Source organism: Siphateles boraxobius, unplaced genomic scaffold (genome assembly GCF_051911475.1).
Source record: "Siphateles boraxobius isolate OS27281-9 unplaced genomic scaffold, OSU_SipBor_1 1, whole genome shotgun sequence".
Taxonomy (NCBI): Eukaryota; Metazoa; Chordata; class Actinopteri; order Cypriniformes; family Leuciscidae; genus Siphateles; species Siphateles boraxobius.
This window is the reverse complement of record NW_027508699.1, coordinates 32,440,866-32,456,907: the sequence shown is the minus strand read 5'-3', so window position 1 is coordinate 32,456,907 and position 16,042 is coordinate 32,440,866. Positions and strand designations below refer to the sequence as shown.

At 38.6% G+C, this 16,042-nt stretch overlaps 1 long non-coding RNA gene across 1 annotated transcript in view; it reads right to left on the bottom strand.

Moving 5' to 3' along the window:
* Positions 1 to 7,903: 7,903 nt before the first annotated feature.
* The window catches only part of LOC143741035 (uncharacterized), a 27,744-nt gene continuing 19,605 nt past the window's right edge, over positions 7,904 to 16,042 (bottom strand). The window contains exon 3 of the long non-coding RNA XR_013204933.1: positions 7,904 to 7,914. This is a non-coding gene — a long non-coding RNA (uncharacterized LOC143741035). The remainder of the gene's footprint in view (positions 7,915 to 16,042) is intronic.

Genomic DNA, 16,042 nt, shown 5'->3' with positions numbered 1-16,042 from the left:
GTACTATTGTGAAATATTAGTAAAAAAATAAAAAACATAATGCATTTTAAAATGTAATTTATTCCTGTGATGCAAAGCTGAATTTTCAGAAACCATTATTCCAATCTTCAGTGTCACATGATCATTCAGAAAACAATAGGCTTTGGTGCAAGAAACATTTCTTCTTATTATCTGTTTTGAAAACAGTTGTGCTGCCTTATATAAACACTTATATAAACTGTTGAAACTGTGATATTTTTTTTTTCCCCCAGGATTTTTTGATGTAATTTGATGCCCTGACCAAAACATAAATTAAATTCAGTCTAAGAGCCTAAGACATTTCCTAAAGCATTTGGATGGAGCAAAATGAACACAATATTTGCATTCAGACATGCGAACATTACATATCTGTAATTATCTACTCACCCTCAGGCTGCTCTTATCCAAACAAATTGTACACTATCTTCCAAATATTCTGTAGCTATACGTTTGTGAGGGACAGGTCGGAATTTAGGAGTTGTAGCACTTTAAGTGTCACTCAGTGCACACTTTACCTGGAAACTGCAGGGATTTCTAAAATTGTATGAATATTCAAAAGGTTTTCCCCCGATTTTTTTTTAATTTACAATGATTCAATGACAGACTAGGAACATATTGTTCTGGTCTTTGATGGAAAGGGAAACATAGATTTCTCTGATTGATGTCTGCAGATACATTTGAAAATGTCAGTAAGTATCTCTCGTCTGTGCCTTATGCATTAATTAAAACTTTCAAGTACATTATCCAGGTTGGTGGCCAATTCAGCACACAGATTTGATGGGGAATGCTCTCTCTCTCTCTCTCTCTCTCTCTCTCTCTCTCTCTCTCTCTCTCTCTCTCTCTCTCTCTCTCTCTCTCTCTCTCTCTCTCTCTCTCTCTCTCTCTCTCTCTCTCTCTCTCTCTCTCTTCCTCTCTCTCTCTCTCTCTTCCATCACTGTCAACAGAGAGTCACATATGGAGACAGTTAATAACCTTTAATATTTTCCTGCTTGTCATTTTCAGACCACATGCCAACACAACATTATGAAACACATTCGCTGACAGCAAGACTGCGTTGCTTCTTTCACGTCGGTCCCATTACACAACGTGCGCACGAGCTCTGCACCTGCACTCACACGCATCCAAAACCACAACATGACAGCCACATCAACAATACACCTTGCCATTCTCAATTCAATCGTTTAAGAAATTGTTCACCCAAAAATGAGCATTTCGTCATCATTTACTCGAGATTTTAGACTGAATAGACAAGTTTCAGTTTAGCAATACAAATAATTATGATTTATACATGATTTGTCTTCAAGGAGAAGAAACTGCATCAAATTTTAAATTATTAATACCATATGGTTTGATACTTGTGTCCTACGAGACAGATTATGGTCTTAAATTTTAAAAATACAACTGCAAATGAGATTTGTCACATAATGGTATTATAAGGTTTAGAACAATTGGAATATAGTACATTTATGGAATTTTTAAGGTGTTTTGGAGCATGGCTGTATAAATCACCTTCCACTTTTGTTGCATGGAAAAAAATAAGGACTTAATAGCATACATGGAGACTATTAAAAACATAATGGAGGTGAGGATATGATGACAGAATTAGAATTTGTTTGTGAACTTTTTGACAACACTTTACAATAAGGTTTGATGGTAACAATTTCGATAAGGGAACACTATTTACTAGGAGTTTTCCCGCAATTAACTCATATACTGCTCATTGACAGTAAGTAAGGTAATTGTTGTAGTGATTATGTTTAGATTTAGGGTGGTAGGGTTAATGGATCTAGAATATGCATCATGCAGAATGAGACATTCATATTTGCTTAATAAGTACTAATAAACAGCCAATATGCTAACATGCATATTGATACATGCAAGTTATTTGAATTAAATATTAAATATATTTGGACAGCATTTATTAACCTTTGTTAATGTTATATAATACAATATTTCATATACATGTTCACAGATCATTAACTAATGTTAAACTTTTGATTTTTAAAAATGCATTAATACATGTTGAGATTAACATTAGCAAAGATTAACAAATTATGTAAAAGGATTACATGTATTGTTCATTGTTATTTCAAGTTAACTAATATATTTAACTACTGTTAAGAAAAAAAGAAAAAAAAACTTATTGTAAAGGGTTACCGACCTTTCCTGAATCAGCATTTGAAATATGTTACAGAAACTTGTTCCCAACCGGTATCTGTGACCCTAAACGTCTGGAATATGAATGGAATATGAATTCCATTCAAAAAGGTCTTTGTCCTTCAATGAATGAGCTTCTTACTGTATCTGAGTTATCTGCACCTCTATATGGGGATTGTTTGCCGCCGGGCTCTAGTAATCTCACATCTAAATATCCCCTGACTTCCCTCCACAGCTGTCTAAGATGCGCTTGAGTGTTGTTTTGAGCTATTAACCAATCTGGGTGTCTCTAATATGGATTAAAAGATAATTATTATAAACTATACAACACTTTTAAATGAAGTCTGCGCTTGATTAACCATCTGTGCAGAGGGTTCGGAAACTTTTTCAGGGCCACGTTGCATATGTTCTGTTAAAAAAACACACACTGTGCTTAGCATGAGCGAATAAGACAAGCTTGTCAGTTTGAATTGTATTCTTGAATCAGGTGGTTTAGATGTTGTCACTGTGTCATACTATTTCTCTCTCCCTGAAGCCAACTGAAAATATTTTGTTCCTCTGATTTGCAATAAAAATATTGTTTGCACACCAACTATGTTATACCAAAAATCCATCTCTATTAAATACTTCAGATTTTTTTTTTTGTAAGAAATCTATATTTTTTTTCAGCAAGGATGCATTACATTTTTAAATATTTCATGATATTACTATTTAATGTAGTTGTGTTTGATCAAATAAATGCAACATTAGGAAGCAACAAATACTTCTTTCAAAAACATTAAAGGTGAAGTGTACAGTATAGTTTCTGCAACATTAGCGGAACCTAGCGGAATTACAAGAATAAAGACATATTCCCAAACAACCTTGCAAATGCCTCTTTCGCACGTCGCGGCTCCCCCAAGTCAAACGTGACAAATACAACTCTAAAAACTGCTTGTGAAGGTATGTCTCATCAGGTAAAAGTACTTCAATAACAGGTTCAATGTAGGAATACTTTTAGCTGTGTTGCTATGTGTCATGAGAAAGCAACTGAGTAGCTAACACTGTCTAGAGAGAATGCAAGCATCTCGCTGAAAATAATCCTAGGGTGTCCAATCCTGCTCCCGGAGGGCCACTGTCCTGCAGAGTTTAGCTCACAACTGTTGGAGGATATCTACACTTGAACAATAAAAGAATATACCCTGGGGCGTGACCAAAAAACTTTGAGAATCACAGCTGTATGGCATTGAAGCATCCATTGTAGGACGTAACATCACAATACCCTGTTCGCTTTGATGTTTGCATGACCTGTTAAATCTTTGAAGGTCTAAATGCATTGAATTTGGCATGCACTTCTGTAACCAAAGTTGAATGTCCTTTTCAATGTAATGCGTCAGCCATGGTCCCGCACTGGCTAAACATCCTCTGGCTACTACTACTGTAGCCACACCCCAAACTCTTGCTATTGGTTCAGCGGGAAAGAGATTTACAGGTCTGAGCGGATAGCTCTCAATGTTTTGATGGTGCCAGGGGGCTCAATGTTTAAACTTTGAGATAAACCTATGAATCATGCTCAATGGGTTAAGAAAATTTATATTTTAATACCGAAAAAAAATAATAATAATTCATACATACTTCACAGATCCCAAACTTTTAATCAGTAGTGTAGTTTCAAACTTAAAATGACAACATATGGCATTAAAGAAATCCATACAATCCCTACTTTTAAAACAGTAATCTATCATATTTTTCAGAAAACAGGGCATTCAATGTGAGAAGAAGAAGAAGAAGAAGAAGAAGAAGAAGAAGAAGAAGAAGAAGAAGAAGAAGAAGAAGAAGAAGAAGAAGAAGAAGAAGAAGAAGAAGAAGAAGGGATTTGCTTTTATCCATCAGGGACTATTTAAAGCATTGTGCATGTACAAATTCTTATAAGTAGTGTAAGCATTGTTTCCAAAGTTGATTTGTGCACATTTGATGAAGATATCGATTTAAACCCTTACATTTTTAAACGGGCAAATTTGTAGAACTACTAAATAGTAGCGTCAGAAAACGTAAACAAAACACCCGTCTCCTTGACAACCTGGCACGTCTCCCTGACAACAAGCATTGTTGATACTGTAACATTGCCGTCTTTATAACTAAATCCTGGTTTTTAAATAGGCTTTATATTATTTTTGTCTACACCGAGCGTTATTATACATTGTGCACTTACCGTGAGAAGACTGTCACTTAATTAATTTACATAGACCGCAAAACAACACAACGAATACGACAATATGAAGTGTTGTATACATGTTGCTTCCAAGGCAAAAAGACCAATAACTTTGTTTTCTGAAACAAGTTGGGCATCATTTGTTCAGTGTGCCCAGAAATGGGTTAACTTCAACACTGCTGAGAGTTTCGTAGCTGAAAAAGCCATAGCAACATTTAACCTAACAGAAACCTGGAGAGACCACGATGTGCCAGTTAATGTGGGCTTCCATAGGGAATGCTACATGCTCTTCACCAATAAAGATCACATTGCAAGACCATGTAGGAGGAGAGAAAAGGCAGCCAAAGATACTGAAGGTATGTATCAAATCCATCAATTCTCTGTTAAAATAATTGTGTATTGGTGCGTCATGCAGGCTATGTATGTGTGTATTGTACGTAGTTTAAAAATGTGATTTTTAATTAATGTACATTTTTGAACACTTTGTATCTTAACATTTTTATTTGAATTGAACACAAAAGTAATTTTTTTAATGAATGTTTTATTTGAAACAAAGTCATTACATGATATTCTCCCAAATCTAAACAGTGAGATTACTAGATTAAAAGTAACCACCTTTGATAAACACATTATTTTTTCCCTATGTTATGTCCTCTACCTGGTGTCCCATAACAATGTAGATGAAGGCCAAATGCTGTCAGAGGAAGTCGATGATGACACTGTATCCAAGGTTCGGGTTTTGCGTTCTGCATCAGATGGCCCAAGCCTCCCAAAAAGAGCTTCCCATCTCCTGCCTGTTGGATGCCTCATATGCAGAAAGAACCAATACATAACTGACAGTCACAGCAGAAAAAGGTCAAAAGAAAAACTTGCTCAGTGTGAAACATTAACTGCAGGTAAGCTACTTTTTGCTGCAGAGGAACGGAGGGATGAAAGTCTACTAATGCACATACGTGGGAGGGATCTTGTAGCTTCAGAGGCTATGTATCATTTGAGCTGCTACAGACATTATACAAAACATCTGCCCAAAATTCCTCGAGAGGGAAATCCAAAAAGCAATCCATATCAGGCAGGCTACACCCATTTCTGCAAGTCAGTGGTGGAAGAGAGGTTGCTGAGAAACCGTGAGGTGTTAAGGCTGTCCTGGCTAAATGGCCTTTTTCAGAAAATAGTTAAGGGAAAAGAAGGTGTTTACATTTCATCTTACAAAGCTTTTTCCTTAAAAGCCAGACTTCAAAAGTCTCATCCATTTTTGAGGTTTCTGAAATCCTCAAGAAATTATTTAGTGTATGTTGATGATTTAACTGCTGATTAAGTAATCCATGATGAAGCTACACAGCCATCATCATCAGACCATAGTGAAGATGACACAGAAGAGGACACAGAACCAAGTCATATAGGAGCAGGGCAAGGAACAAAAGACTCAAGACTTCTGTATCATGCAGCCATGCCACTCAGGGAGATTATAGAGACCAAGTGCAAAACTACTCCTAAACTGCCATGGCCGCCCACAGCGCAAGACCTTCAGATGGATCTCAAAATGGTACCAAATATGGTCTCAAATCTGGTCTCAAAATCTGGTACCAAATTAATTATACAATGTCCTGTCTTGGACAACAGGTATGACTATAGAATTTTGAACTGGTGGTTTGTGTGCCAATGTTAGTGTGGAGAACAATCTGAAGATTGTGTCATTGTGTCAGGATATCATGAATCTTACAATGAAAGGACGCTGGCTCATGCCAAAGCATTCCTCCTTAGCCATGGCTGTACGACATACGACAGGATCAGCTCAGCTGATAGGAATACTGAATGGTCTAGGGCACTGTTCCTCCAACTCACAAGTACTGGAACATGACACCGCTCTAGCAGAGCTGCAATTGCAAAAAGGTGATACATACATCGCACCAAACATTACAGTTCAAGTTCAAGCAACTCTTGTATGGGACAACAACGACTTTGGTGAAGAAACACTATCTGGAAAGGGAACAACACATAACACAAATGGTATTGTAATTCAGAGGCCAATTACCTGTGGTGTGTCTACTTATGAGACAGTATCTCTGCAGAGAACAAGGAAAAGGTCTCTTCAACCACCTCACGCCCATATTGACACCAACATTAGAGGAAAGAGGAACGGTCAAAAACCTTTTGGATCAGAAGTTGAACTGGGACAGGAGAAATACATGTATACACAGGACTCTGCACGAAGACTGGATGGTGCCTACTTTTTCATGAAGACTCAAGAAGTCCATGGCATTATTTTACTTGGATGGACTGGTCACAATACACTGCTACAGAGAGGTACAATTCCACAGCAGTCTAACATTGGTTACCTGCCCGTCATTGACGCCAGTCCAACAGACCTAGACACAGTACACACCATCCTCACTCGTTCAATAGAAATAGCAGACAAACTGGTGCTGAATGAAATTGTGTTGGTAATAGATCAGGCCATATATGCAAAAGCACAAGAAATTCGTTGGATGAACACCACATTTATGAAACGACTAGTCCTGAGAATGGGGGAATTTCATACAGCCATGGCATACCTGTCCTGTATTGGGAACCGCTTTGGGGACGCAGGATTTCAATATGTCATCATTGAAGCTGAAGTTGTTGCAGCAAGATCTATAGAAGAAATCATAACTGGACATCAGTACAACAGAAGCATGCATACCCACAAGTTAATGTGTGAGGCACTTCAAAGACTCCGCTGGCAGGCATACCTTGACATCCTTTCAGAAGATGACTGTGAAGCTGCTATGAAGATAGCTGCTGATCTGCAGACAGCCTTCCCTGGTGAAGACTTTGATGTTTTGGTTATGTTTGAGAACTTCTTGACAGTTATGAGAGGCTATGAAAATTTTATGAAAGACAACCCCACCAACAAGACATTCCACTTTTGGACCACATATATATCGATGGTTGAGGACCTTCTCCTCTTCATCAGAGGAAAGCGAGAGGCAAATTGGAGTCTCCATCTGTCAAGTGTCCGTTCCATTTTGCCATGGTTCTTCTCTTATGACAGGATCAACTATGCCCGATACCTATCAACATACTGGATGGAGATGATCAGTTTAGGGGACACTCATCCTAGCATAAACCACCAGCTCCAATTAGGAGATTTTGTTGCCCAGAGACAGCAGACCTATGGCTTCGCTTATACTGCATGTGACCAAGTGATTGAGCAGACAACAAACCGTGACTCCAAAACAAAAGGTGGACTAACTGGGTTTTCACTCAACAAAAGTGCAGTTCATAGATGGACACTCAACACAACATGAGCGCGCAGCCATCACTATGGGGTGCAGAGACATGGCTGGACACAACACCACAACAAGGCAACGAGCGGAACTAGATGATGCGCGAAGAGAATATGACAAGAAGGATGTAAAGAATATCATGTCCACCATTCAGAACATGATTAATCCATTTGATCCTTCCATAGACAGAGAGGTCCTTTACCACATCACATCAGGTCATGTAGCATCAGAGCGCATTTTCACAGATCTGCATTAAGCAAAAGAGAGAGGTGAGAAAGCCTTCTTAGATTTTTGTGAAAAGAGGCTACAAACTGATGAGGTAGGAATCTATGAACCAATGAAAAAAATTAAGCTCAAGACTTTCAAAGACACTGCAACTACAACTGTGACAAAAGCAAGAGGCAGAGAGATAGCCCTAAAAGCAGACTGTGATCTGCTCGCCAGACTAATTGTAATTGGAACCTCTAGAACGATTGACATGAGTGAGATGCTTGTATATAGTTTAGGGCCCTTACCCGCATCACTGGCTTATTATGACGGTTCCCTCATGAAAACCGACAAAGCAAAGCTGATGCACTCTCTGGAAGCAGAGGTCAACCCACCGGCGACAGTGGACAACATTCCAGAGGGTTCAACTTGGGTGTGGGATGCTATGGCACTAGTGCAAGTCATGAAACCCCAAGCAACATTTGGGATGTTTGCAGACAGTGCTCTGAGGTTGATTGTCAGTGTGGCTAAAGCAAGCAAGTCCAAGGTAGTGCATTTTGTACCGGACACCTACAAAACCATGAGCATCAAGAATGCAGAACGAGATTGACGTGCTGTGAAGGGCTCTCAAGTCACCAAAATATATTCTGAAGAACAAAGGACACCAAAGCAATGGGTAAAGTTCTTGGCATGTGGTGAAAACAAAGAAAATCTCCTACAGTTTTTCTTTGAGAGATGGTGCAAATCCGGAAATTATCAAAAGACAAAATACAGCTGATCTGCAAGTCTTACCAATGCCAGATCTATTCACAGTACAGGAAGAGGCAGACACCCGACTTCTGCTACACTGTGCACATTCTGCTAATTACAGCAGACATGTAGTCATCAGAAGTCCTGACACTGATGGGTTTGTTCTGGCCCTTGCTTTTTACAAAGAGGTTGGGGCTCATCTGTACTTTCACACTAGAAAAGGAGTCAACACTCGCACAGTTGAAGTTAAAAGGATCCATGACCAACTAGGAGAAGAAGTGTGTGATGCGCAGATTGGTCTACATTGCTTCTCTGGCTGTGATACAGTGAGTTCCCTGTATGGAATAGGAAAGGTGAAGACAGTCAAGACACTCCTGTCTAATCATGAACACTGTGATACATTCAGAAAAATGGGCACAGCTTTCACTGTACCACCAGAGCTCTACGAGGCAGTAGAAGCATTCACATGCAAGTTCTATGATCAGAAGGGTATAACGGATGTCAACAAGGCAAGGTGGCAAATGTTCAAATCAGGGAAATGTTTGGAGAGAAGTCTTCCTCCAAATAAGGACTCCCTTCACCTTCACATTCAGCAAGCAAACTACCAGGCTGCTATACACAGGTACGGAACCTAGGAACAGAAAAATAACTAATTAGTACTGTAAGAACAAGGGATACCAAGAATTCCAATATTACTCAGGGATGGGCAAAAATACATCAAAATGTATTTTGAAATAAGATACAAAATACTCAAGCTGTAAAGGTATATACATTAAAAATACAAATTACAGCAAGCATGACATGTATCAAAATAAACAGTATTTTATATTTTAAAAATACTAAAATGTGTTTCCAAAGCAACATTTGATCATAATTGACAGCTCTTTACTGCTTAAAAAGACGTTAAAAATCTGCTTTGAGAAGCACTGTATCATAATGGGGATTATTTTAGCAAACTAGATGACTGTAGCCATGTCAAAAAATATACACCCAATTTTTTGTTCTCCAATCAAAGAGAGCGACAAAAATTACAAACATTACATAGCCATTTTTATGAGGCCCGTCAAATTCAAATTACAAAAATACTATTTTGTATTTCAAATACATATTTTACATACATGCATCAAAAATACTGTCCATGTCTGCCTGACTTTATACTGGAATACCAAAATACTTTCTATTCCTCTGTTCTACAGGAGACGTTTGCAAAGCCTGCCAGACATACCTCCCCCAATGCAGCATGGATGGAGGATCGAGGGGGAATTCTATGCAGTTCATTGGATGACACTTCCACCAGCACCAAAAAGTGTTTTGGAGTTTGTATATTGCCAGTGCAAAGCATTACAATGTGTGGGGGGAAACTGCACATGTAGAAAGCACCAGCTACCATGCACAGACATGTGTCTATGTAGGAACTGCTCCAATGCTGTCTAAAGACGCAACACACAACATTTTTGTGAGCGTGCAGCCATAGCCTAAGTGCGTCTTCAAATAACATGACATTAATAAAGTTAATCTGGTTCAAGTTCATTTTTGTCTGGTGTTGTTAATTCACTAAATAGCCCTAGTTAGCCGTTGATAATCAACTCAGGGGTTTTCAAAGTGTGAGGAGGAGGGGCTCCAAACAGTTCCAGGTGTGTTGGAGCAGGTAGATGTCTAAAAAAGGCAGGACAAGGTGTAATTTACTCCTGGAGATATTTGGGAAACACTGTCACCACTACATAAGCTTCACTTCATACAGCAAGTCTACACAGAAGGGGATGAACAATGGAAACAAACTTTAAATCTTAATTATATCTTCTTCTGGACGACAAAAAAAAAAAAAAACTTCAGCTTCATAATAAACATTTTAAGACAAATGCTAATATGCCCTTGCTAAACTCTTTACAACAATAAAGCCAAACACAAAGTTAAATAAATAATTAGCTTGCGGTATCCACAGAAAAAAAGCTAATCCTACCATACTAAGTTAACATACTTCAGGTGCTAAAGCTAGCCAACTTGCCGAATGCTACATTTAAAACAACAAATAGCTTAACATTACCCACGTGTAGCATCCAGTACTTTGCTTACATTAGTTGTACAAATACTGATAGCGGTAAATTAAGTTAGCTATTTTGACAGTGAACATGTGCCAAGACCCATGCATTCAGACTTTTTACAATGTTTCGGATAATGCTAGTGCTGATCAGTTACCTACCGTTTCCACGTTGTGTGGCGCAGCCATACACTGTAGGCAAAACAACGGAGAAGTTACGTCCTTTCGGAGAAGGGGAAAAAAAAGTAAGTTTATTATTTCCTGTCTGGCAGCAGAGCGGAAGCGAGAGGGAGTTCAGAGCGGCGGTCAGTTCACATCCGGGGCTTCGGGCACCGGATCAAATAATGACGTGATTGGTCAACTCAAGTTGACAAGGTAACAACACGAGCTTTGATTGGTTCTTACTCCGGCTAACATTTTGTGGTTAGCTAGCGAAATTATATTACGTTATATTTTTAATGTGCAACAATTGACGTTGGAAACAAGAAGTAACGTGCTGAACAACAATTTATATAGCCAGTTATAAAAAAATAACCAGTTCCCGGGAGGAGATCTATCAAATTGAAAACTAAACGAGATAGACGGACTTGGCCCGCTGCCTATTGGTCCTTTTGCAAACTTTTGTTATACTTATTTTGTTCTCTCAGCAGTTCATCTAAAAAAAAAGTGAGAACCTTGAGATCTCCGACAGTCAGCAAGTCCAAAAGCCACTCACAAATCCGCTGTTGGTCCGGAGGTGGAAAACACCAGAGGGATGTGCAAGATGTCACGGCAGTGAGAGGTCATTATTTGGTCACTTTGATTCAGACAGGATGTTGACCCCAGAGAAATGCTTCACAGTTATGTTTGGAGCGACTAGCAGGTGTTTACCTTCCTGCGGCCTGTCGTCATGGACGATCCATCCATGCTGTGTATTTGATGATGTGCAGTGGTAGTTCCCACGACAACAACAGCAACTGTCACTATTACTGTGAGGGAGGCAAATGGAAAAGACAATCAAAACAGAAGGAGATAAAAACAACCTAAATATCAGTCTGGTCTTCACATAAATCTATTGAACTGTTTCGGACAATTCATAATGTAGTGCAAAAGTCAAATGAGCTATTTTTATAGTGGTTTTATTGTGTTTATGAAACTTATCAGTCATGGCTGCTTCGAACTGTCAGTTCAAAAAATATATTTTGTGTTTCACAGAAATAAATAACATGCAGGTTTGAAACGACATTATAAGTGAGGTCATACTGACATAATTTGTATAGTTTGAACTATTCCTTTAAGTGCTGATTTAAATGCCTTAATGGTGCGTTCACACCGGACGCGAATAGCGCGTCAGGCGCGAGTGATTTCAATGTTAAGTCAATGCAAAGACGCGTTACGCGCGTAAAGAATTCCTGCGGCGCGAATGAGGCGTAGAGTGCGGCGCGGTAGACGCGAATTCGCCTCATCCGCGCGTCAAGTTCGCGCGAATGGCGCGAATTAATCGTCTGGCCCGTTAAGCGCGAATGATTTAGTTAGTGCTATTTGTGCATTCACGCGTTTGCCGCGAATTCGCGTCTGCCGCCCGAGTTGAAAAATCTGAACTTCTGCGTCAATTCTCGCCGCGTTAACCAATCCGGAGCCTAGCTGCATGCTGCTGTCACGTGGTGAAGTATCTGGAGGCTTCAATAAATTATTTTGTAATATGACTGGTTCTAATGCACAACAAAGCAAATATTTTATCACATAAAACTTGACTTCAATATATGAGACAAAATCCTTTCTGTATTTAATGCTATTTATTCCATATCTAGATATATGAAATATTATTAATGTAAAGACAACCAACATACTGCATAAGTTCGTGCCTGGACAGTGTTGTTCGAGAGAGAGAGAAAAATCACAGGACAGATTAATCACTTTTGGAGGCTGGCTCCATTTATCATCAAAACAAAAATAAATTACAGATTAGGTGGATGGGGGCGAGGGTGCTCCTCGCTCCGATGCGGGACAACAGGTCATCAAGCTGGGCGCGGTACAGGCGGAAGTACCGCTGAAAGCCGCCGTCATCCAGGCGCAGCTACTGGAGCGACCCAATGGTGAAACTCGCCACACTGGGTTCGCCTTCGAAGGGTCTGATGAACACAAATAAAGCGACAATTACCCCTACGCCACCGTTCTGCTCTCCAGAGCAAATACAGAGGGGTGACTCTCCGATGAATGCTCGATCAACATAAAAAAGATGGCCGCCAATGGGTTCACTCTTGACACGCGAATTAACACAACGTGGTCAAGCGTCAAAATAGACGCGGTAGACGCGAATTTGACGCGCTATTCGCGTCCGGTGTGAACGCACAGTAAGAGTTCTGAAACTGGCTTTTGACAGTACAAAAAAAAAAAAAAACTTTTTCTTAACCAAAATGAAGTGGCAGTTTTAACACTTTAAACCACTTCATTTGTTAAAAGACCAGATAGAAACTTGATAGAAACTTTTAATCTTGCTTTTTCTCCAACATCTAGTTATTATTGATGTCAATAGTGCCCTGTTAATATGTTGCACAGCACAAAATCACAAAGAGAAATTTAATTAGATACTTTTCAATATTAAAAGGGTTATATATATAATTAACATTTGTTTTGAATGTGGATTTTTTTTGAATTTTTTGAATTTTTTATTCCTGCCCGTTTTTTAAGGTCAAAGGCTCAAAACAAAAATATGCACACTAGTACAGTTACCAAAATAGCATATTACATAATTCTAGTCAATAACAGTAGATGCATCGAAACCGGAGCCGTTCTGACATTGCTGTACGAGTGCATTTTTAACAACAGAAAAAGGAAACACTAATGGGTTGACAGCTTTCACGACACCCTACCATCAAAGGTGATGATAAAGTAACAATTAGCCCCGATACTAGCCGCCAGCTCCGTTTGAACCTTTGGGTGAAGATAAAAAGGCTTGAAAAAGCAGCAGCAAAGGTAAACAAAGGAGAAATTACACAGGAGCAGAGCTTCTAATTGAGAGAGATTTCCTTTTGATGTAACTCCAGAGATCTGAGAGACACTGCCTTTGTACTAATTACAGAGCCATGGCAGCAAGCTAATTAGCACAATGCTAATGATCCTTGTTTGCGACTATCTGATGTCAAAATGCCATGGATGAAAACCTAAAAGAAAAGCTCGGGTGCAAAGACTTGCCAAATGTGATAAAGACCTGCGAGACTAAGATCAAGTGTATTTTGATCCACTTTTTCAGATGCATAAACAATAATATATATGCATGTATTCAAGTATTCCCAGCGTAGGCTATGTTCTAACGGGAAGCAAAAATAATGGTTTTATGTAAAAATACAGGGTCACATGTATATGCCTACATTTTTAGCCATTTAACTGACCAATTACTTAAAAACATGGAAATGTCTTAGCATTAAACATACAACAAATCATGTGGAATTTCATTTTTAAAAACGTTTAAAGCAAAACACTTTAAGAAATGAAATGTGTTGTTTTAATTTTGTGTCACTTCAACTTAATATCCCTTTTTGTCTTATTTTCACTTTCCTCTCAATATTCTTTTTAACATCAATTGACAATAATGAGTTTTATAAACTTAGGACAAGCATATCTTAAACATAAAGGACACATGCTGCAGAGCTAAATCATTATTAAAATGAATGACAGAAAAATGAAAATATTAGGATGTGCTTTGCTCCTGTCAATGCAATATTGAGAGGAAGAACAGAGAGCGGAAAGAGCGGAAACAATGAGGAAATTAAGTCGATTTGGCTACAATACAATAGAGATTGCCCCTACGGAGCTTCTCAGAGCCAAATTGCATTCCTGACACTTTCTTTTATATTAGATTATCAGCCATTTAAACTGGATGTCTGGGGTCTCAAAAGAGTTCCGTCTCTCCAGGGTATGAGCCTCCACTCAAAACCCATCAGAATGTGGAGCAGTGCCTCCTTTGGGGGATTTTTTTTTACATGAAAATAGCTTCGAGGTCTTTCAGAATATCTCAAAAACCACAACCTGTGGTAGTTTGTTGTTTTAAAATCAGCTCTGAAACATTTATTTTCTTCTATAGTCTCATCCACTGTCATTCATTTTAAGATACCAGACTCTTAAGGTACCCACGCAGTTTACCACCTTGTAATTCCACAGTAATCCCTCTATTTTATGACTCCAATGAACAATGGGATGGATTTAAGTCTAAATGCACAGGAGATTGAGTAGAGCATGAAAAGGAGGAGTGAGCTGAGAAGCACAAAACACATGGAGAAAAACCTTCTTTCCCCAAGAGGGATGAACTGAGCCGGACATCAATAACAATAGCAGAAACCCTCCCACGGACCTCACAGAGATGTTTCTCGGCCTTTCCCCCCTCCTTCCTCGTCTTTGTCTGTTGTACACCTACAGACTTGACATTATCTCATGGTAAGTGAACTAGGTTGAAGTGAGATTCAAAATGTAAAGTAAAGAACTACTGTATTAAACTAAAGCGTCAGTGGGACCACATTGGCATCCATGTCTTTACAGTACTGTGCAAAAGTCTTAGGCATGTTAGTATTTTCACCAGAAAAAAAGGGGTTTTAAGCTAGTTAATTATATATTTTGCTGTAGTGATTTGTTATGAAATTTCAGTTTACAGTTCCAAACATTCCTTTTGCCGTTAATTGTAATAATCCAGTGAGATTTTTTTGTCTGACAACAGCCGGTATGATCCACACGGAGATCTGATCTCACCATCATCGAGTCCGTACAGTACTGCACGCACGCACGCACACACACGCATGCAGGCACACACACACACACACACACACACATATATATATATATATACCAAACAACAGGTGAGGTACCCTTAACAAATCATGTTCTCTTTGTGAGGAACGATAGATAATTTTGGATGCATCAGTGAAATTATTTGACTTCTTTGAGCTAAAAATACATGCGTTATAGTGCAAGATATTTTTACGTGTTTTTTTATGTAACCATGACACCTTGTAATAGTTTGGTGCTTCCTAAGAACATAAGCATTTATGATAGTTAAAAAAAAGAATGCAATAATATTTCTTTATGGCTGACAGAAATGACAGATGATGGTGGTAAAAATAAGAATGAGGAGGAAAAATGCAGGCTCCCATTGGGCGAGGGATCACATTATAAAATAATCTAATGATTATGGTGAATAATGACGAAGCTGATGGGACAATATGAAAACCATTTTTTGGGTCTATATTTGGATCAGAAAAAAATTCTAAAATCTAATGGAGACATTAGAGCAATGTCATAGAGCTAAACACTGCTTGAATAATTTTGTGATCAAACTTTCTTTACAACTTCTGCTCTTTAAACAAATCGTTCATTGGCCAAGAATCAATACTAATTTTTAAACACCTTGTTTAAAGTGCTGTCTATAACTTCTGTAAGTGCTCA